Raw genomic sequence first — 22557 nt, 5'->3', positions numbered from 1 at the left:
ATTTACTATTTAATGTTTTGTTTTACCTACTGCTTCTATAGGTATTCCACTGAAATGCCAAAAGTATGTTTTCTTGGCCCAAGCTGCCCAAAATTTGTCTTTTTATTATTACTAAAAATTACTGACCACTCTTATAGGTCCCCTGCTGTTTTCTGATCCTCCAAGACAATGTGCCCTTTTGAAAAAGGTTATTGGCCACACTCATTTTTACATTTTGCTAGAGATCAACAAGCTCTTCTGAAATCTATTCAGGTCAGTTGGGAGATGATCTGAAATCTTCTGGGGAAACACAGAATATTTTTCTGAGCAAATCTGAGGGCTTGAAAAAATGGCCCCCTGCCTTTCTTTGTCAGCTCTTGCGATGTAAGAAGAAGACTACAATGGTTGGGAAATTAGGCACGAAAAATTTCTACTGACTTGGTCGACAGGAAATATTGCAAGTATACAAACTTGAAGAGGTGCATGTTTATAATGCTACGGTTTCTGCTCCTCAAAACCCATCAGCATGGGCAGAGGGAGAAAAGGGAGCAGGCTGGTGGGGAGGAGGTGTCAGAAACTTAAGAGGCAACTGGGTTCAGTGAGCAGGAAGAGTCTGTGGCAGAGAGCAGTCCAGACTCAGAGGCAGGAGAGGAGGGGGACCAGGAGACAGAAATGAGGCAGGCTGTGGAAGAATCCAGGGAGTCTCCCCCTCCTGCTGCAACCAGCTCACCTCCCAGAAAACAAAAAGGAATGCAGAGGGTGGAGCAACAAGAGGCAAGACAATGGAGTTTTGGGCTGCTAGGGAAGGATCCTTCGAGAGCATGGGAAGACAGGGACCTTCAGTCCTCGCAACTGCTTCATTGGGGAGAGGCCTTCTGGGAAGAGTTGCTGTGATCAGTAGGCCTGTGCTGTTTTGGTTTCTTTGACTAAAGAGTTAACTGCACTGACACAGGTGTTTTTTAAATTGCTGACCTACTCCTACACTGGCAGAAAAACCTCCTGTTTTGCAGTTGGACCTAGCTAGGTGTATCTGTTGCTGGTTCAAAAGCCCTTTGCAGGCTAGCAGTGCAAGGGTCAGGGGGAGACAATTCTTAAGCCAGAGCGCTACATTCATTCATGGATAATCTTCTTGGGAAATGAAAATGGATGTGTCAGTGGTGGGGAGGGCCAGAGGCAAAAGTGAACAGAGCAATGGAGATGACTCTTACAGTAGGCTACATGCAAAAACAAGAGGTTTCTTCACACATCCATCTACACACACAGCCTCTATTCAACCATGTGAAAGGCATTTTCAAGGGACAGTGAGAGAGGTCCAAAGGGCAACAAGTCTTAGGACTGGGATGTGCAAAGCTGCTTGTATTTGAGTTCTTTGACTGCCCTATTTTGTGGAGCAGGCAGTTCATCATCCCAAACCCAAAGGATGGGGAGACGTCTAACGTTGATAAGGAGGATAATTACACTAGGCCTGCTACTCCCCACTCTCACCTCCCCAGCTTATTGGCAGCCTCCATCAGTGTTGATTCATTACAAGGGCTGGGATCTGCAAGCCATTTGCTAACACTGCAAGCTGCTACTACAACAAGCAGCTGCAGTTGCAGTTTGCACGTCGCTGGGGGGTTTGAAGTCAACCCACCCACACTACTCTGGGGGAATCATCCGGGACAAGCTGCAGGTGCTATGGATATTTTCATTTAATATCCTTTCTTGCAATTCAGCACATTCGGCGATCCACGTGGTAAGCTGTTACTTACATTTCTCCCAGTAGGATTGTGACCAGATGCCGAAAGGAAGGCTGACCACGGAAAGATAGTGCTTCTTCTTCGCTCTGGAGCTTGGGGCCTTTGGAGAGCTGCAAAACAAATTTGTTTTCTCAGACTGAAAATATGCGGAGCTCAAAAGAAAAAGAAAAGAAAAAGAAAAGGCATTTTGTTGACACAAAGTAATGATAAATATTTCCAGAAATTGCATGTTCCGCATCTATTATGGAGTGCTTTCTTTCAGTGGATGGGAATCCTCTGAGACTTCCAGGGAAAACTCGTGATTGTGCCAAGAAATTAGTATCACAGCTTTGCTTAATGGGGAGGTCAAGAAAGTCCAGGATAGCAGCCCGAGTTTTGCAAGATTCTGGCTTGTGCGTACTCAGTAGTCTAATATATGTTGAAACTCTGGTGACAGGTGGATGGGTAGGCAGCTTAAAGCAGGAATGCCCACATACAGAGACCTATGGTTGGGGTGAGACTAGTACGCCTTAGGTGACCATTGGCCAGATTGGATGGACTGGTAGAAAATTTCTGAAGGGCACCAGGCTACTGTAGGGACACTATTGGACTATGACTCAAACACACACACACACACACACACACACACACACACACACATAGAGAATATACAGTGGTACCTTGGTTCTTGAACGGCTTAGTTGTTGAACAAATCGGCTCCTGAACACCACAAACCCAGAAGTGACTGTTCCGGTTTGCAAACATTTTTTGGAAGCTGAGCATCCGGCACGGCTTCCGCTTGAGTGCAGGAAGCTCCTGCAGCCAATCGGAAGCCACACCTTGATTTTCGAACCATTTCGGGAGTCGAATGGACTCCCAGAACGGATTAAGTTCGAGAACCAAGCTACCACTGTATTGTGCTGTGTTCTCCCATGAATATTATTGCATCCCAAACCAACTTACTGTGAATTCCATTATTAAAAGGTAACTGTCTACAGGCTTCAGTCCTCAATCTGGAGGGAGGTTTAACTCACCCCCTCTCTAATGGCATTCCATAATATGGTCAAAAGTTCTGCTTTATAAATGCTTTTGGGCAGTTAGAGGTTTTAATTGCAATGGTGAAACTGTTTGTGACACTAGTTTGAATTTCCCCACTGCCACACTCTTTTAAGTGCTTGTGGCTACTTATTGTTGCAACCCAAGTGTTTTCAAAATTGTCACTGTTTTAACTTACATTGTTATAAAGCAAGCAAGCAAGCAAGCAAGCAAGCAAGCGAATAGACTTCATCTATGTGTTCTATTTAACTCTTTGGCAAGAGACTTATGTATGGTGGTGACTCTTGTCCCTGAACCTGTAAAGTTAAGAGATTAGCTGAACACATGGAAAAGGAGGGAGGGGAGTAAGAACTGGAGAGCCTTGACCACCGGATTTCCCAAGGGTGCCGCTACTCCTGGAACACCTGAGCTAAATAACTTTGTGTTAAGTCAATACGGTCTGCCATATCCCAACATTTCTCATTTCCTACTTGTGGTGAGCTGTTGCTGCAAAAAGCAGGGGGAGGGGAAAGGAACATGTGACTACCATGGTTCAAGGCCATTTAAGGGTTGCCTTTTTTGAGGATATGCTTTATGTAAAAAAAAAAAAAAAAAGTTAGAAAACCAGATGCAGTTAATATGTGTAACAGAAGTGATAGACGAGACATGGAATATAGACCCTCTGGACAAATGCTAATTTAAGCCTGGGCAAGGAAGAGGGCAGTGATGGGGAATCTCAGGCTGTCCTCCAAGCTTACTCCAACCCCAACAACAGAAGCTGTTTAGATTCCACCTTTTGCTCTGCCTGCAGCCGCCATGATGAAGGGAATGGCAAGGACATGGAACTGATGGTTTTTTCACCCACCCAACGCCTCTCATCTGTACCTTTGCACATTGCCATGGGCTGAGCATACAGATGAGAAGCGGGTGGCGCTGTGGTCTAAACCACTGAACCTCTTGGGCTTGTTGATCAGAAGGTTGGCGGTTCAAATCCCCACAACAGGGTGAGCTCCCATTGCTTTGTCCCAGCTCCTGCTAACCTAGCAGTTCAAAGCACACCAGTGCAAATAGATAAATAGGTATCGCTGCAGCAGGAAGGTAAACAGCATTTCCGTGCGCTCTTGTTTCCGTCACAATGTTCCATTGTGACAGAAGCTGTTTAGTCATGCTGGCCACATGACCTAGAAAGCTGTCTGTGGACAAACATTGGCTCCCTCGGCCTGAAAGTGAGATGAGCACCACAGCCTCATAGTCACCTTTGACTGGACTTAACCGTCCAGGGGTCCTTTACCTTTTACCTAATGCAGTTGAGAGAGAAACTTGATTGTGTTCATATTTAAGGGTGAAGCTATCCAAACCAGGCCCCAGGAAGAGGCCTGCCCCAAAGCCTGCTGGCCTAGCCTATCACCGGCAGGCAGTCAGCCAAACCCTAACCCCTTCCCTGGATCACTGCAGAGCCTGTGGACTGGCTGCAAAACCCACCATTTAAGGTAAGTGGACTTCTTGAAACAATACACAAATGAAAAAAGCCACCCTTCAAAACCAGCATGTATCCAAATTTTGTCATGAGGATTTAAAAATCTATCACAAAATGATGTGGAGAACTGAAGAGTGGGAAAAGAGACGTCAAGAGAAATCAACATTGACAGATTCACCCATCCTTACCTGAGTACAAGCTTGGCTTAGGGCTTATCCTGAGTTTTTGGCATGTGAAGAAACTATCTTCTTGACCACTGGCCCTGATTACTAGAGTTCTTTTTCTGCTCATGTTGCATTTCGGTTTCCTGTGTTCAGTGCACACTCTTCTTCATCACTGCACTCGAACGGCTTCCTAACATTGACATCTAAGGGTGTACAACAGCTTCTAAGGATGTCCTTGTCAGTCCTCTCAAACCCTACCCTTTCCCCTCAGAGGACTTTTGAAAACACACCTGCTTCATCAATCACCCCAACCACAAGAACCACATGAAACCCTCTGCTTACTGTGCTGTGTTAATTGTTGCCACTGGACTGATTTTCCAGGGTATGGATTATGTAGTTAAAGAATTTGCTGTCTTTTGTTGTGGGCCACGTTACAAATCTCACACTGTCCTAGTGAGTTGCACCAAACACATCACTTTGATATCTGAAGCCCTCAGATCATGATGTAAATCTGACAGGCAGTCTAAACACAGCCTCCAGTTCTTTCAGGTTTGCTCCGCCCTCCCTTATTCAGGGACAACAGTACAAGGCAAAGAGTAAGTATTCTCCTCAGAGTCTCGGCCTCCTGAAGTTGTCATTATATAATTTAGCGAGCCCACTGTCCAATTCATATGCTACCTTGGTGACTTGGCTGCTGCTACAAATGTGCTCTCATTTTGTGTTTTTATGTTTTGAATTGTCCTGCTATCTTCGGATAAAGGAAGGTATACAAATGTAAATGTTGCAAATAATAGTAATAATACCTCAATACTTCAGTTTAGGGTGGGGGAAAACCTTTTCATTTTTGCTAGTCAGAAATACATGTGGATCCACTGCAACTCAACCAGAGATCAACTAGTAGATCCCAATGTCCTTTCTGTCCACTTCTTCTACAGCAGCCTTTCTCAACCTGTGGGTCCCCAGATGTTGTTGAACTACAACTCCCATCACCCCTAGCTAGCAAGGCCAGAGCTCAGGGATGATGGGAGTTGTAGTCCAACGACATCTGGGGACCCACAGGTTGAGAACTGCTGTTCTACAGTGTCACATGTTTCTTCGTGGTAGGTAGCAAAGGGATATAAACTAGTCTTCTGCTAGCAGATTTTGTTGGACTCCAACTCCCATCAGCCCCAGCTAGCATGACCAACAATCAGGGAAGCTGAGAGTTGCAGTCCAACAACTTCCGGGGGTGCCATTTATTTCTGACCATCTGTGTTTACATTTCCTTTCACATTGGCACAGCCACTGATTATACATGAGCTAATAATATAAGCAGGTCCTCAGCCTAGAACCACCAAAGCTTTGTTGACTCATTATTTGAGATACGTTATCCCATTAAGCAAGCATTCCATGGCGGTCCAATCTGGGGTCACTTTTGTAATATATGACAAAAACAAATACAGTGCTGAATCAAAACTTGGTAACAATGGGCCCCTTCCACAAGGGTGAAGACAGACAAAATAAAAAACAAACAACTAGGCCACCGTATGTTCTCAGAGTCCCAAGCCCGTCTGCAGAACAGAACTCTCCTTCCTTAGAGGTTTTTAAGCAGAGGTTGGATGGCCATCTGTCATGGATGCTTTAGCTGAAATTCCTGCATGGCAGGGGGTTAGGCGATATGACCTCAGGGTCCCTTCCAACTGTAAAGGTAAAGGTAAAGGGACCCCTGACCATTAGGTCCAGTCGTGAATGACTCTGGGGTTGCGGCGCTCATCTCGTTTTATTGGTCGAGGGAGCCGGCATACAGCTTCCGGGTCATGTGGCCAGCATGACTAAGCCACTTCTGGTGAACCAGAGCAGTGCACAGAAACACTGTTTACCTTCCCGCCGGACTTCCTACTTGCACTTTGATGTGCTTTCGAACTGCTAGGTTGGCAGGAGCAGGGACCAAGCAATAGGAGCTCACCCCGTCACAGGGATTCGAACCGCCGACCTTCTGATCGGCAAGTCCTAGGCTATGTGGTTTAACCCACAGCGCCACCCATGTCCCTCTTCCAACTGTACAAGTCCATTATTCTATGACTTGCATAACAGCCCATCAACCTTGACCCTGCCCACTTATTGTCTGCCTAGAGATTCCTGCCCACTCCTCTTCTGGCTGCGGGAAGATGCCTACCAATGGGTGCCTAGAATGCTAGTTCCAATCTAGCCACCTGACTGTGGGGCACTTGGGTAAATTTATTGAACTGGTGGAGCAGGAAGCGATAACAGTGGGAGCAAATTAGAGAGCAGGCAATGGTTGGGAGGATAGGAGGGCAAGATTATTTAAGTCAGGGGTCGGCAAGGTTTACCTTTTCTGGTCCGGTTCACTCCAGCGGAGATCCTTCCATGGGCCAGATCACGCGTGTGTGCCCACAATTTCTGGCGTCTGTGTCTGCACAGATTCGATTTCTGGCACCGCAAAAGCAAGTCCCTGTGCCACACTGCGCCGGTTTAGCGCAGCACGCGAGGACTCGCTGAGAGGGCGGCTCGGTTCGGGGGCGGCTTGGGGGCCGGTTAAACAACCCTGTGGGACGCTTGTGGCCCAAGGGACTTAGGATGCCAACCCCTGATTTAAGTCATTGTTTGATTGGCTGGTAAGCTTATTTATCAACCCAGCTGTAGAATGCGTCCTTTGTTTGCTCACTTCCAACGAGTTAATGGCAGTATACATGGTCCCCCCCACTTTGCATCTCATCCTCACAACAACCCTATGATTAGGTTAAGTGGAGAGATACTGACTGGCCCAGGGTTGCCTAGTAAGCATCATGGGCTGAGTGCGGAGTTAAATCTGGGTCTCCCTGGTCCTAGTCACTCTAACCACTACCCTATGCTGACAGACACACTCTCCCTTTGTTATGTTTGCACAGAGCAGAGATAAGCATTGGAAAGAGTCCAAAATAATGGAAGGAGCATTATCTTCTCTGGTCGTTTCAATTTGTGTTGCCTCAGGGACTCCCATCATGCCTGGCTTATATATCAAGCTGGTGCATTTATGGTCCTTAGGACAAAACCAACAGTAGAGAAGCCGTGTGAGGATTCTTAACCCTTTCCTTGCCTGCTCCTTCAAAAATTCCCACATCACATGCATTTCCCTTCCTGTAGGGTTCTAGATTCATGCTTGTGATATTTGTGAGACCTGGAACCCCAGGAAATGGTTCTATTTTTCAGGGCAAACAGCAGAAAATGGGAAAGATACATGTTGCTTCAAGGATCAAGTTGATGTAACATAGATGAAGTGCAAGATAATGTGATGTTGTGGAATTTATTAAAGGGTACGAAATGAAAATGGCAAGTTTAAAAATGTGCCCAGGGAGGCATAATTCCTGAGGATTAGAAAGTGGCAAATACAACTCCATTAGTTTTAAAAAGGTCAAGAGATTAAAGACCAGGAAACTGGAGATCATTGCATTTCACATCTGTTGGAGGGAAAGCTTTGGAAATTGTAACGCATATGAAGGCACGGAACACCTGGAAAAGCATTTTAGTTAAGTTTAAGCAGCACAGAATCAAGCAGTTTATATTTAAGAATCTATAAATGCCTGCCCTGGTGCATTTCCTTGAAGATTTCACAGTCATCACCCTAGGAGAGAAAATGAATACTTGGAAAAGAGAACAAAGACTTTTGCAAAGCAAAACAGGACATTTCCACCAAAAGAGGATTCCACTTGAAAGTGCTCCTTTAAACCGTGGAGTGTTTTTAAGCCAATTGGCATACTTTGGTTTTAAGAAAGACGTTGTTGATTCTCATCAAAGAAGGGCTGTTGGGACTATCTGACACATTGTACAGCAAGGGTCACCAAATTTACACTCAAACAGGAACTACAGACAAGACTTCCTCAGAAGTCGAGGCCACTTCCAGATTTTGAGGCCCCCAAAATAAATTGTTTAAGTGACACAAAAACAAAATAAGGACCAAAAAAAGAGTGAGTTTATATAATCACCGAGTTTGAGAGAACGTGTTCATCATGGTCTAATCTTTGGCCATCAGCACCAATGCATTCTTACTAAGATTTGTAACTTTTTAATATGTCAAATTAGTTTGCCTATCTTCTCAAGTGATATGTAAAAATTTTCAGAGACACCATTGATGGAATCTTTCGAGGAGTTGGTGCTTATAAGTGGTCCATGTTTCACTAGCATATGGTAAAGTTGGTAGTACACTAGCTTTGTAAACAATAGCTTTGTAAAAAGATACGGTACATCTGAGCAGGCAGATCGAGTTGTTATGTCTGGTGTGGTTGATGGAAGAATATTCTACTTAACTGAATGTAAAGCTCTCCCCATATGTAAGGCTCTGGGCAGGATTGTATCCAATGTTCCCTCTGCTTAGTTCCACTGCTGCAATGGGACTTCTGTTTCCCCTCCTCCCTCAACGCATCCCCCACATCTGTTCCAGAGGGTCTCCTAACCTTCTGGAGCTGATTTTGAAGGTGTGCAGGGATCTGGGAGGGACAGGAGAGGAAGAGGAAGTTCCACTGCATGCACAGAAGTCTGTTGCACCAGTGGAGTTGCAGCACTGGATACCACACAATTTGTCATAAACCTAAAAACAGCCAACTACTACAATATAATAACTGCCTTTAGGGAACACTGAAGGTTCTCTCCTGAGTTGATGTGATCTTTTCCACATTGCTGGTGCCTAGCAGTGTCTGGACAAATTCCTGCTCTTTTCCTGTTACTGAGTTTGCACTGTCAGTTTGCTAAAATGAGGCTTGGCTTCTTCACTTTCAAAAAAGTGCACTTGTTGCTGTTCTTGGACAAGAGCCAGGAGAATCTAGAAGGTTCCCTGCTGTAGGACAATGGAGCAAACATAATATTCCCTCTCTCACATACTCACATGCACACACTTCCCCTCATTCTGCTCCTCCATGAAATATGACACCTAGTTTATCTCTGTTGAGCCCTACTCAACAAACAAATACATAGAACTGTTTGGTGAGGTTGAGATGACCTTCAAGCACTGTATGTTCTTGATTCTGAGACCAATGGGAATGAACTAAAGATGAATCACTACACGGGGTGAGTCCCCATATCTTTTTGCCAGATCGCCTCCATCTGTCAAAGGAAGGGAGTAATTTCTTGCAACCCCACAGTTGCTATAAAAAAATAAGAAGCACACAATTTATGTTACAGAAAACAGTAAAAAAAAAAAAAGAAAGAAACTAGCTAGGCAGTCCTAAAAGGTAAAGGTAAAGGGACCTCTGATCATTAGATACAGTCGTGGCTGACTCTGGGGTTGCGGCGCTCATCTCGCTTTATTGGCCTAGGGAGCCGGCATACAGCTTCCGGGTCATGTGGCCAGCATGACTAAGCCGCTTCTGGCGAACCAGAGCAGCGCACAGAAACACAGTTTACCTTCCCGCCAGAGCAATACCTATTTATCTACTTGCACTTTCGAACTGCTAGGTTGGCAGGAGCTGGGACCGAGCAACGGGAGCTCAACCCGTCGCGGGGATTTGAACCGCCGACCTTCTGATCGGCAAGCCCAAGAGGCTCAGTGGTTTAGACCACAGCGCCACCTGTGTCCTAGTGGTACATTATTGCTAAGAGGCAGTCCTAGTGGTACACTATTGCTAAGGAGCAACTACAGGAAAAAAAAGATCAGAGGTTTGAAGACTTGGACTATTATATTTCCTAAAGCCATTCTGCAAAATTCCAGGTGAATATAAGCAGGAGCGCATAAACATAACTTTCCTAATTGACATGTTGAATAAACAATTAATGAACATTTGATAATACCGATATTACAACTTTTATTTAAGGTACATTAGAGATGCTAAAAATATGAGGAAACTCATATGAGGGCAATGAAACAGTATACAAAAGGTGGAATCAGCCAAAGCCTCATTCATTTTTCCAAGGCTGGCATTAAAAAAATACATGTGTAGTTCAAACACTTGCAGCCGCAGAAGGATGCAACCCAAATGAGTGTTTGCTAATTCTGGCAAGTAAAAAGAAAAGAAGTTCCATGGATAAATAATATCCAGACGTTTCACTGGTTGTCTTCAAATTTGTAAGAACCATAATCTTTAGGTTTTCTTTAAAAGAGTGCTATTAAAAATAAAACACTAGTCAAAAGAAGAAATCTAAGAAAGTGAAAAATAGAACTGTACCCTTAACTTAAATGCCCCACTGGGGGATATGGGTAAGTGCTGTTTGGGGTTTCTTTTTTTAACTTGATGGTGCTTAAAATTGACTGATTGGGATTCAGGAAGCTAGTTGCCATCTTTAGAAGCTGGAAGTCATTAGGTGCCTGAATTGTTCTGTAAAAAAAAAATCCCAGACTGTATATCTTCCCTAATATTTCCATATGATGGTAGGAAACCAGGAGCTGATTTGCAAAAATTGTTTGCAAGTAACACCACTGTCCTGACCAGTGTACAAATATAAAAAAGAGGGCGAATCAAATTCATTGTAATGGTCAAAGTCAATTAAGAACCAGGGAAGATCAATCATATTTTTTGTTAACATTCAGGCTTTGATGCGAGAGAAAATTTCATGGGAGGGCCAAACAGGGACAGCCATAGTTGAAAGTGAATGCATTTGGTCCGTGATCGGTTGTCTTCCAAAGGTTGAACCCAGATTCTCAGAATATGAGTGCCTACTATTAACCTGTCCACGTGTAGCTCTTATCACCAATAGAGCCACAAATCTTGGTGAAGCTGAAGTTAGGAGACACTGTCAGGAATCCTCAGTATGGAGAACATGATTCATTCTTTTTGACAGTTCTTTAAGTCCCTGCAGTAAATTTTACACTGATTTTTATTTGATCCTCTCCTTGTCCAATAATAAATCTATGCCCATTCACACACTTAAAACTGAGGATTATTTACTTCCTTCCAGATCAAGAGACATAAAATTCCACATCTATTACATATTTATCACAGATGTTTTCCCCCCCAAAAAAGGACAAACCAGGTGCTAAACATATTTTATTCCAATGGGTAATTTTTGAAATTATTGCAATCAATGAACTAACAATAATGGTGGCCAATGATTAAGCCAACTTATTATTACCTATTACGTTTAATCATTGACAGCAAGTCAATTTGACCTAATTAGAGAAATCATCCTTAAGTAGCATAGAGCAGATGGCAGACATTCATTCGCTCCTCCACTTGTAATGTTGTATAACAAAGTCAGAGATGAAATTTGGGTGAGGCAGACAAGAAACGTGGCTAAGCAAAACACTCTTGACTGCACAGTATAACTTACATACGATCCCTTAAATCTCAAGGTATAGAAGTATTTACAAGGCAACAGAGGCAAGCTATGATTCTTCCCAGTTGCTTTCAACTCAGTTTCTGTTTAGTGGTTGAAACAAATAAGAGGGCATAGCTGCACTAAATACTAGCTTTAAGTGTTAGCTACCTCAGGACTAGGGACACGGGTGGCGCTATGGGTTAAACCACAGAGCCTAGGACTTGCCGATCAGAAGGTCGGCGGTTCGAATCCCCGCGACAGGGTGAGCTCCCGTTGCTCGGTCCCAGCTCCTGTCAACCTAGCAGTTTGAAAGCACGTCAAAGTGCAAATAGATAAATAGGTACCGCTCCAGTGGGAAGGTAAACGGCATTTCCATGCACTGCTCTGGTTCGCCAGAAGCGGCTTAGTCATGCTGGCCACATGACCCGGAAGCTGTACGCCGGCTTCCTCAGCCAATAAAGCGCCTAATGGACCTAATGGTCAGGGGTCCCTTTACCTTATATCTCAGGACTGGCTAACACGATTAATAACTCTGATATAACCGTCCCTTAAGTCAGTTCTTCAGGTGCATCTATCTACACTTAAATGCATATGCACAAATATACATACCCATTTGATTGAGAAATCACGTTTCCACATCAGTTTGTGATTTATTTTTATATAAAAACCCTAGCAAAAATTGATCGGCATTTTAGTATGCAGTTTCAAAATGCACATTATTGTATACATTTTGGGGGGATTTTGCCAAGCAATTTCTCCAAATGGAACCCATTTTTTGTATATGATTTCACCGATACATGCATTTTATGCAAAAAAAAAATTATCTAGCATGGAAAAATCTGGAGATACTGGGAGACTATCAGGAGAATGTGGCATGGAATACATTTTTACTTGGTAAGGGACTTCAGAAGAGAAAAGACAGATCTACTGCATCAGTTAAGAGAGAAGTCCTTGTAGACAAATCATGGCTTTCCATTCAACATACCTGAGAGTAGTGGTCTGATACCATTTATATTATTATTATGTTTATCTATCTCATTTATTTTAAATATATATCTTTATACCACCTTTCTGAAAAATGTCAAGGCATTTTATAACAAGTAAAAAATAAGAGCAGCAATATCATGTAGGTAAAAAGTAAAGGTAAAGGTCAGTACAAAACAGCATTTTCCTTGTTGGGTACCAATCAATTGGTGCCACTATTTGGGGATGCTGCATTAAGGTAAAGGTAAAGGACCCCTGGACGGTCAAGTCCAGTCAAAGGTGACTGTGGGTTTGGGCGCTCATCTTGCATTCAGTCCAAGAAAGCCGGCATTTGTCCACAGACAGTTTTCTGGGTCATGTGGCCAGCATGACTAAACTGCTTCTGGTGCAACAGAACACCGTGACAGAAACCAGAGGGCACAGAAACACCGTTTACCTTCCTGCCACAGCAGTACCTATTTATCTACTTGCACTGGCATGCTTTCGAATTGCTAGGTTGGCAGGAGCTGGGACCGCGCAACAGGAGCTCACCCCATCACAGGGATTTGAACAACTGACCTTCTGATTAGCAAGCCCAAGAGGCTCAGTGGTTTAGACCACAGCGCCACCCGCGTCCCTCTAGCAATATCATATAATAATAACGCTGCTAGAAAATCTGAAAGGCCATTTAAAAAGGTGTCTAGAAACCTTTCCCCAAATCAGTAAGATTGGAGACTGATTGTGGCTCCAAAGGGAAGGCATTCTGCAATCTGAGAGTAACACCAAAAAAGACCTTGTCATGCATGCCCAATAAGTGGGCCGGCTCCAGATTTATGTCCTTCTTTCAGCAGTCCCATTCAGACTAGTGGGACGTGTTAGTTTTTATTAATGCAAGTATAGCTGATTTCAGGGGTTCTACTCTAAGCATAGGGACGCTGGTGGTGCTGTGGGTTAAACCACAGAACCTAGGACTTGCCGATCAGAAGGTTGCCTGTTCAAACCCCCATGACGGGGCGAGCTCCCGTTGCTCGGTCCCTGCTCCTGCCAACCTAGCAGTTCGAAAGCACGTCAAAGTGCAAGTAGATAAACTGGTACCACTCCAGCGGGAAGGTAAATGGCGTTTCCGTGCGCTGCTCTGGTTCGCCAGAAGCGGCTTAGTTATGCTGGCCACATGACCCAGAAAAACTGTCTGCAAAGAGGACAAACGCTGGCTCCCTCGGCCAATAAAGTGAGATGAGCACCGCAACCCCAGAGTCGGCCACGACAGGACCTAATGGTCAGGGGTCCCTTTACCTTTACCTTCACCTTTACTCTAAGCATGACTAAGTCTGAATTCAACTTCTTCTTCAGATGCATATTAATATATCCTAGCCTGCTGTTTAGGATATATACCTTCCCCAAACAAGTTATAAGATAGGTTGTTACTTGCCTAAGTGCACTTTGTAACTGACAATTTGTCCCCAAGCACAAAATACAGCAATCCCAAGTCTGCCATGATATCCAGCTGTGCAGTGCATTAACTTTGATGTATGTGTACAATGCACTATGTCAGTTATCTTTCCATGTTAAAACTACAATAATAAACAGTAGAGGTATAGCTCATCCTGATCTGCTCCAGAAGCAAAATCTCCCCTCAGCAACTCTAAGGGAAGTCTGGCGATGGAATAAGCTGCAAAAGAAGAACTTGGCACCTCTTCTTAGTGAAGTTTCAAGTGTATTCATAGAACAGCTTCTTACCACCACCACCTCGCCATGTATGAGCCTTATATGTCACTAGCAGCATGGCCTTCCTTTTGACTACATTTCCCACAGTCCACTAGTGTTCCCTGCCCACCCGCAGCTCAGCTTCCACTTGCCTTCTCTTGCTGCTCTGCCTACACTGCTATTTCCCATGTATTCCCTCAACTCCTTTATATCGGTAGCTATTTTTACAAGACTTCCATTACTCTTAATCGTCTGAGCTTCCCTGCTTCCCTCTTAGAATAGAGATTGGAAAAGGTAATGAGGAAAGGAAGGAAGGAAGGAAGGAAGGAAAAGGAGGGGAAACCTGTGCATACGTACAGTTTGCTATTTGCGCGTTGAGGTCCCCAAGACACCCCAAATAAAACACAATGACACTTGAATTTTGTTTAAGGTTTTTGGCATAATTTTGGCCACAACTTTTTTCCCCAAGTGAATTTTTATTGTTTTCCTTACATATTCTTTTCCAACAAATTGTAATAGCACCATACATTCCTTTGACTCTGCCGAGTCGCGACCCCCCTCAACTGGTATATTTATCCTCTTTCCATCACGCGCATCATTCTCATATTGGTACTATTATACATTGGAGGTATTATGTCAATCCTGCTAGTGTCCTGACCTCTTTACAATTCTTCTTTAAATATTCAATAAATTTACTCCAGTTATTTTGGTATCTTTGATCTCCCTGGTCACGGATCCTCCCTGACAGTTTGGCAAGTTCTGCATATTCTGTCAACTTCGCCTGCCACTCCTGAATAGTTGGTATGTCTTGTACTTTCCATCTTTGGGCCAGAAGGGTCCTCACGGCAGCTGTAGCATACATGAACAGATTTGGATCTTCTATTTTAATTTCTGTTCCTATTAAGCCTAATAGACACGCTTCCGGTCTTTTGGGGAAAGTATATCTAAATATTTTTTTGAGTTCATTATAAATTGATTCCCAATTTTTTTTTACCTTATCACAGGTCCACCACATATGGAAATAGTCCCCATCTGCCTTTTTACCTTTCCAACATTTTCTTTCTTTTTTCCTATACATTTTAGCTAATTTTACTGGCGTTAAATGCCATCTACACATTATTTTTAGCAAGTTTTCCTTTAAAATCATGCACCCTGTAAATCTCAAACCCTCCTTCCATAATCTTTTCCACGCATCCAATTCAATGTTATGCCCAATATCAATTGCCCATTTTATCTTTGATTCCTTTACTTCTTTGTCTTTTGTATACCATTCTAGCAATAAACTATAAATTCTTGATAAAATTTTATCTTTACAGTCTATTAACTCAATTTGGAATTTTGATTTTTTATCTTCGAACCCATTTCTCTTTTTATCTTCCTTTAATAAGTCACTGATCTGGTGGTATTGCAGCCACCCTGTTAACATCTTTTCAATTTGGTCATATGGTTTGAGCTTTATCCCTTGGTCTGTTTTCCTAGTAATATCCTCATATGTTACTCTTCCCCCTTCCATGTTTACTTTTTTTGTTGCCAACACCTCAATTGGTGATATCCACCACGGTGTCTTTCTTTCCAGGAGGTTTTTATTCCGATCCCATACTTCATATAAAGATTTCCTAATCACATGGTTTAGAAAACCTTTATGTACCTTTACTTTGTTGTACCATAGGTACGAATGCCAACCGTATCTATTGTCGTGGCCCTCTAGATCTAATAGGTCAGTGTTTTCTAAAGTCAGCCAATCTTTTAACCATACCAAGCACGAAGCTTCATAATATAAAGTCAGGTCTGGTAACTTTTTAATTAAAATTACAGCAATGTGAGTGGTTGTTTAGGCATTGGTTGCGACTATCTGACCCCGCATGGAGACAGTCTGACATTCGCACCCACCGTGAAGTCAGAAAGGGTAAGTCACCCAGGGAGAGAGATGGGACTGGGAACCATGCCTCACCTCTCCCCAAATGCTCCCAGGGGCTCACCTTGAGTCCTTTTTCTGGGGAAAAGGTGGGATATAAACAGTGCTTTGGTCCCGGGGGGGGGGGGTACGCATAGCCCTAAACATTTTGTGAATCTAAAGTTTGGCCTCATTGAGGGGCAGTATTTCAATATGTGTAGGAAAATAAGAGTACCCCTAAACATTTTTTTTTTTAGAAAAAGCACTGCATATAAATAATAATAATAATAATCAGTGCTCCCTCACCCTTTTTAAGGGTGCCAGAACTCACCAAGAAGTTACAGTCATACCTTGGATCCCGAACGCCCTGGAACTCAGACGCTTTGGCTCCCAAACTCCGCAAACCCAGAAGTGATTTTTCTAGTTTGTGAACATTATTTTGGAACCCGAATGTCTGAGGGGGCTTCCATGGAATCTGATTGGCTGCAGAAGCTTCCTGCAGCCAATCAGAAGCCGCAATTTGGTTTCCAAACATTTTGGAAGTCGAATGGACTTCTGGAACGGATTCCGTTCGACTTCCAAGGTATGACTATATTACAGTAAGTGCCACACTTTTAACGGGGTGTGTGTGCCTTGAGTACTCCCCCCAAAAAGCACTAATAATAATAATAATAATAATAATAATAATAATAATACAATGAGCCTAAATAAGACAAGGGCACTGAGGCCACAGTCTGGAGCAAAAGTTATATCCCATGTAAGTTCAGCAACAGCAGTGGGATTTTTTCCCCCTTCTGGAAAAGAGAGTGCCTTGCTGTTGCCAAAGGGAAATCTCTGGGATTAAATGCCATCCTAACGGAGGGATGGATATAACTGACTAAGCAGTACAGGCTGGTAGACATAGGTTGTCCTAAAACCACCTGTGGTGTCTAGGAAGTAGACTTCTTAGTCACCTACGCAGTCTGGAAGGCAACCATCTAGTGTGGGCAGGAAGCAGTTTTCTCTTTGAACAACTGCAACTCGTTGCTGATTTCAATGTGAATGGAAAATCTTTTTGGAACACAAGTGCACATCCTCACTTAGGGAACCCTGTGATCTTTTATGCAACCATAGCAATGCTTAATACATGGCCCTTTTCATTTGCTTTCCTGTTGATTTTCCCTCCCTCCCTGTTCAAAAAGCATTTAAATTATACCTACTGTGTGAGTGTACTTAGGTTTTCTTCCAAACTCCTTCATAAACTTCAGTTTAGGAGTCCCTTAGAAGAATTCCAGAGGTACTTTGAGCCCCAAACATAGCTTTCAACAGGAGAGTTAAGCATATGTTTTAAATTATTATTATTATTATTATTTATTTATTTATTTATTAAATTTATATACCACCCTTTATCAAAAGATCGCAGGGTAGTGCACAACATTACAGAACATCAGTAAAACACATTACAGAACATCAGTAATCAAAAGCATAATAAAAAACATACTGACGGACAGACAAACAGTTAATAATATTCAATCAGTTATTAGTGATCAGTGGGAGGCCAAATTATTTTAAAATAGATCACATCCATTGTAGTTATCAATAGCGGTAGGCAATCTCAAAAGACATAGAGTTTAAGTGAAAAGGCAGGACAAATCTGGGAATGGCTAGATTTCAGAAATATAATGAGATGGGTTCAAGGTAAATTAGTTTCACTTCATTTCCACTTAAATCAATGTGAAAGGTTAGCCATAACTAAATGAAGTCCCATTAAACTGAAAGGGGATTAAGTTCAGCTAACAGGCTACAATGCCACACACCCATATTGGAAAGGAAGTCCCACTGAGCTCAATGGGGAACACTTACTTCTATATGACTTCACTATTAGTCTGGACCCAGTCCAGATGTGCCCAGGGCACTTCTGAGACAGTTAAAAATGTGGAAGAGGGAATAAAGTTGCACTTAAGCAAAATACCAGTAGTAGGGCTGTCACACAGTAGTGATGTATGGAAGTGAGAGCTGGACCATAAAGAAGGCTGATTGCCAAAGAATTGATGCTTTTGAATTATGGTGCTGGAGGAGACTCTTGAGAGTCCCATGGACTGCAAGAAGATCAAACCAATCCATTCTTAAGGAAATCAGCCCTGAGTGCTCACTGGAAGGACAGATCGTGAAGCTGAGGCTCCAACACTTTGGCCACCTCATGAGAAGAGAAGACTCCCTGGAATAGACCCTGATGTTGGGAAAGATGGAGGGCACAAGGAGAAGGGGACGACAGAGGAGGAGATGGTTGGACAGTGTTCTCGAAGCTACCAGCATGAGTTTAACCAAACTGCGGGAGGCCGTGGAAGACAGGAGTTCATGGCGTGCTCTGGTCCATGGGGTCACAAAGAGTCAGACACGACTAAACAACAACAACAACAACAGGGCTGTCACACAGTAAAGTATGTTTCAGGTGTTCTTTAATCAGTCTGTTAATTGATTAATCAATTAGATTTAAATGCATTTCCATATCACTAATTCCTTAATAGAGAAAATATAACTTACAATTATATTCAATAAACAAAAGTTATGTTAATCATTTCTGAAGTAAAAGGCCACCTTTAATGTTGAGGGTTTCATTTCTTGTAATAGAAAACCACTAGAATCAAATCAGACTAAAAAATAAACACATTTGCCTTTGGCTCATAGACCTCCAGATGTTCTTGGATCCCAACTCCCTTAAATTTTGACTACTGGTCATATTGGCTGTGGCTGGTGGCTGCATTTATCTTGTTGATGGACCTACCTTCTGGTCATCACAATATTTCCTCCTATTTATCCTACGTTAGTTCTTCATTCACTAGCTTTTATAAATGTCCCTGATCTGTGCAAAATGTCGTGTCACCACCCATTCATAAAATTGTCCATTTCTGCTTCTGGTACTGACTTATTTGAATAGCTTTTCTATCAGTAGGCTACCCCACATCTTCCATGTTTGTTCTGCCCACTTCTTTGAAAGTTACTGGGTCTTTCCATTTTTTGTTCAACGAAAAATATTGCTGCTGCCAGAAAAATATCCACCGTTTCCTACTTTAAGTTGCATATGAATGGAGCTGAGCCAGAGCTTACTGGAGTCAATAGCGAGGTGGTTTTTTTTTCTACTGACTTCAATGGACATCGGATTGGGCTCGTAAAAGCTAACCGGCCATAACATTCTGCGGTGATTGCTGCAGATGTTGTTCTTATTCTCTTTTAATCCCCAAATATTCTCATGAGGAGGCTTCTGTTTAACGTTGGAGAAGCCATCGCATAATCCCTCTTCCCACCAGAGGAACATCACCATTGCCAACATATGGCATGCAGGTGGTACTCAAGGCTTCTCCACGTCTTCCCTCCAACTTCAAAATCCTTTGAAGGCCTGCGCTGGCAAGACCGATTCATCACTGGGCACAACTGAAAATGGAAACTTGAATCAGAATTCTTAACCACCGGCCAGGCATCAAACCACAGTCTTTTTGGCAGAAAGGAACTAAGTGGGTGAACAAAATATTTTCTCTCCACTGAACCATCCCGAATCATCACACTGAGGGACAGAGGCTAAGCCTAGCTTGTTTTATCGACTCACCAGTTTGTGACATAGTTAAATCAGACCATTTGTGATATTTTAGCCCAGGAGTGGGGAAGCTCAGGACTGGAGGCCAGGCCTTTCCATCTGGCCTTAGGTCTCTTTATGGACCACCGCCCTCTCCAGTGATACCCCGAGCCTTTCTTCATGTGCCTCCTCCACGAGAGGTCCAGAGGGTGGCAACATGAGAACGGGCCTTCTCTGCAGTGGCTCCCTGTCTGTGAGATGCTTTCCCCAGGGAAGTTCGCCTGGTGCCTTCATTATACACCTTTAGCCACCAAGCAAAAACGTTCCCTTTTAACCAGGCCTTTGGTCGATCTGATTGACATCCTATGCCCTTTTAAAACATGTTTTTTTGGGAGAGGGCTATTGGGTTGTTGTTTTTATTTTTATTACGTATTTTGTATTATTATATTGTGATCTTATCCTGTGAACTGCCCTGGAATCTGTGGGTATAGGGAGGTATACAAATTTAATTAACAACAACAACAACAACTTGTGGTTTTATATTATGATTTTGTTCTGTGAATGTCCCTGAGACCTCCAGGTATAGGGTGGTATATAAATTTAATAGTAATAATAATAATAATAATAATAATAATAATAATAATACCCTCTGTCCACAAACCACATCCTTACCCTGCAGTCTCATCCAGTCAACAGGTAAGGCAGATTTCTGAAGCAACTCAAAACACTTCCAAAAACTTCACCAGAGGCCAAACTGGAATGATGAGCAATTCCTGTCAAGCATTACTCAATCTATATGACCACCACCCCATGCACACACACAAGTAGTATCTGTCTCCAGCCTAAACTGAAGTCAAGGCTACTGAGAGGATCTTTAAAGCCCGATGAATGCTCCTCTATCCCCCAAATGTTGAAAATGTGCATCCTCTCATTGCTTTTGTTGCCTGACCTGAACACACACACAGCCAGACCCAGACCCAGGGCCGGCCCTCACATGAGGCAAGGTGAGACAACTGCCTTGGGTGGCAGGATCCATGGGTGCAGCAGAGCCTGATGTATATCTTTATTTCCCCCTTGTTTCTGATGCAGATCTTCACTCACCCTTTCTTCTCTGGTGGGGTGGGAAGTACCATTTTGTGGTTCACCTCAGGTGCTAAAAATGTCCTGGGCTGGCCCTGACCAGATCCTTAAGTAAGTGTTTCTCTGGCTGGCTGCTCTAATTAAAACTGCACACAGTGGTACCTCAGGTTAAGTACTTAATTCATTCCGGAGGTCTGTACTTAACCTGAAACTGTTCTTAACCTGAAGCTAACTTTAGCTAATGGGGCCTCCTGCTGCTGCCGCACCGCTGGAGCCCGATTTCTGTTCTCATCCTGAAGCAAAGATCCTAACCTGAAGCACTATTTCTGGGTTAGCAGGGTCTGTAACCTGAAGCGTATGTAACCTGAAGCGTATGTAACCTGAGGTACCACTGTATCTGATAATCTTTCACAATCAAGAATGGGAGCTGGCTTCTAGGAAATCATCTAAAACCCACCTCAGGTTGAAATGAACCTGTGGCAAGGCAGTAATGCAAGCAAGCCCATTGGAGAAGCTGTCAAAGGGAGATTGCTCTCCTGAAGGCAGCTTCTGTGGATCATGAAGTGGGAAAAGGTCACCTGGCCTCCCAAGCTTTAAACTCTCCCTCCCCGCATGTTCAGAGCAAGCACACAGAAACTGAAAGCATATGGAAGGATGTGTGCGTCGGTGTGTCTGTGTATGCACTTGCTGTTCCATTTTGCAAGATTGAAAATGCTGATAGGTTGCTCGCGAAGGAACAGAATGTTTTCACACCTGTGCCAACTGAGCACCAGTCCAAGCTGTTTCATAATGGTGCTTATTTATGGAATCAGAAACAGGTGCCAAGTCAGGTGGGAAAATAAGGAGAAGGAGGCTGAGGTCATAGCAAGCACTACCAGAGGAGGGGTGTAAAAGATGCTCTTGTCAAGTTTCACGGTAAGAGGAGGTTAGGCGGAAATTATAAAAGGAGATTAGAGACCGTAAAGAGTAACGGGAGTCAGCACAGGGAGAGAGCTTCAGATTTTCCCTTCGAAAAGCCAGGGGTAAAGGAAACAAACTATACACCAGAAAAACACAGACTGGCTGCTCAGCCTTGCCTTCTCGAAGCAGCTCTAGAAATAACGGAAAGTGGCGGGGGGGGGGGGGAGAGAGAGAAAGGAGGCCAGCCAGCCTTGACCTCCCCAAACATGGATCAGTGCCACGTGAACCGATGCAAAAGCAAAGACCCACCTGGATGTCAGTAGAATGATGGAGATGCCGTCTCTGCTATCTGGATAGGATACAGGGTAAGGGAAAAGGTGAGTGAGACAAATCATTCACACAGAGATGGCTTATTCCTCAGTTGGGGGGGCCTGATTATGCCCCACAAACAAATTCTTCTACCCACTAATCTTGTTGGTAGCAAGAGCAAAAAATAAACGAGTAACCAAATTATGCTCAGTGCTATGGGTGAATGGAGCTCAGCACCTAGTAAGAATGCAAATTGCCCCCTCCCTGGTTCTGTGAGCAGAGAGAGAGAGAGCAATAAACCCCCTCCTCAGGTGATCTGCATGGATCAACCGAGGAAGGGAGATGTCTGTATGGTTGCTTCTGCTTCTGAGAGAGTGAGAGTGTGAAATGGCCACAACCACCAATGGTATATGGCCCCTGGCAGGGTGACCAAATGTAAACGTGTCCTTTGGGACAAACAAGATTAGTGGACTAATCCTTAGTGGACTATTAAAAGGAGACCTATATGATACTTCATGGTGTTTTTATATTCTGTTGGGAGCTACCCAGAATGGCAGGGG

At 43.4% G+C, this 22557-nt stretch overlaps 1 long non-coding RNA gene across 1 annotated transcript; it reads right to left on the bottom strand.

Moving 5' to 3' along the window:
- Positions 1–219: 219 nt before the first annotated feature.
- Positions 220–3052, bottom strand: LOC309528354. The gene is made up of 3 exons (XR_014217701.1): positions 2932–3052; positions 1731–1828; positions 220–279 (listed from the first exon to the last, which is right to left on the bottom strand). It is a non-coding gene; the product is annotated as an uncharacterized lncRNA (long non-coding RNA).
- Between the last annotated feature and the right edge of the window lie 19505 nt (positions 3053–22557).

This window comes from Podarcis vaucheri, assembly GCF_965113315.1.
Source record: "Podarcis vaucheri genome assembly, chromosome: 3".
Classification (NCBI taxonomy): Eukaryota; Metazoa; Chordata; class Lepidosauria; order Squamata; family Lacertidae; genus Podarcis; species Podarcis vaucheri.
The sequence above is the reverse complement of the archived record's forward strand: the minus strand, read 5'-3'. Positions and strand labels throughout refer to the sequence as shown.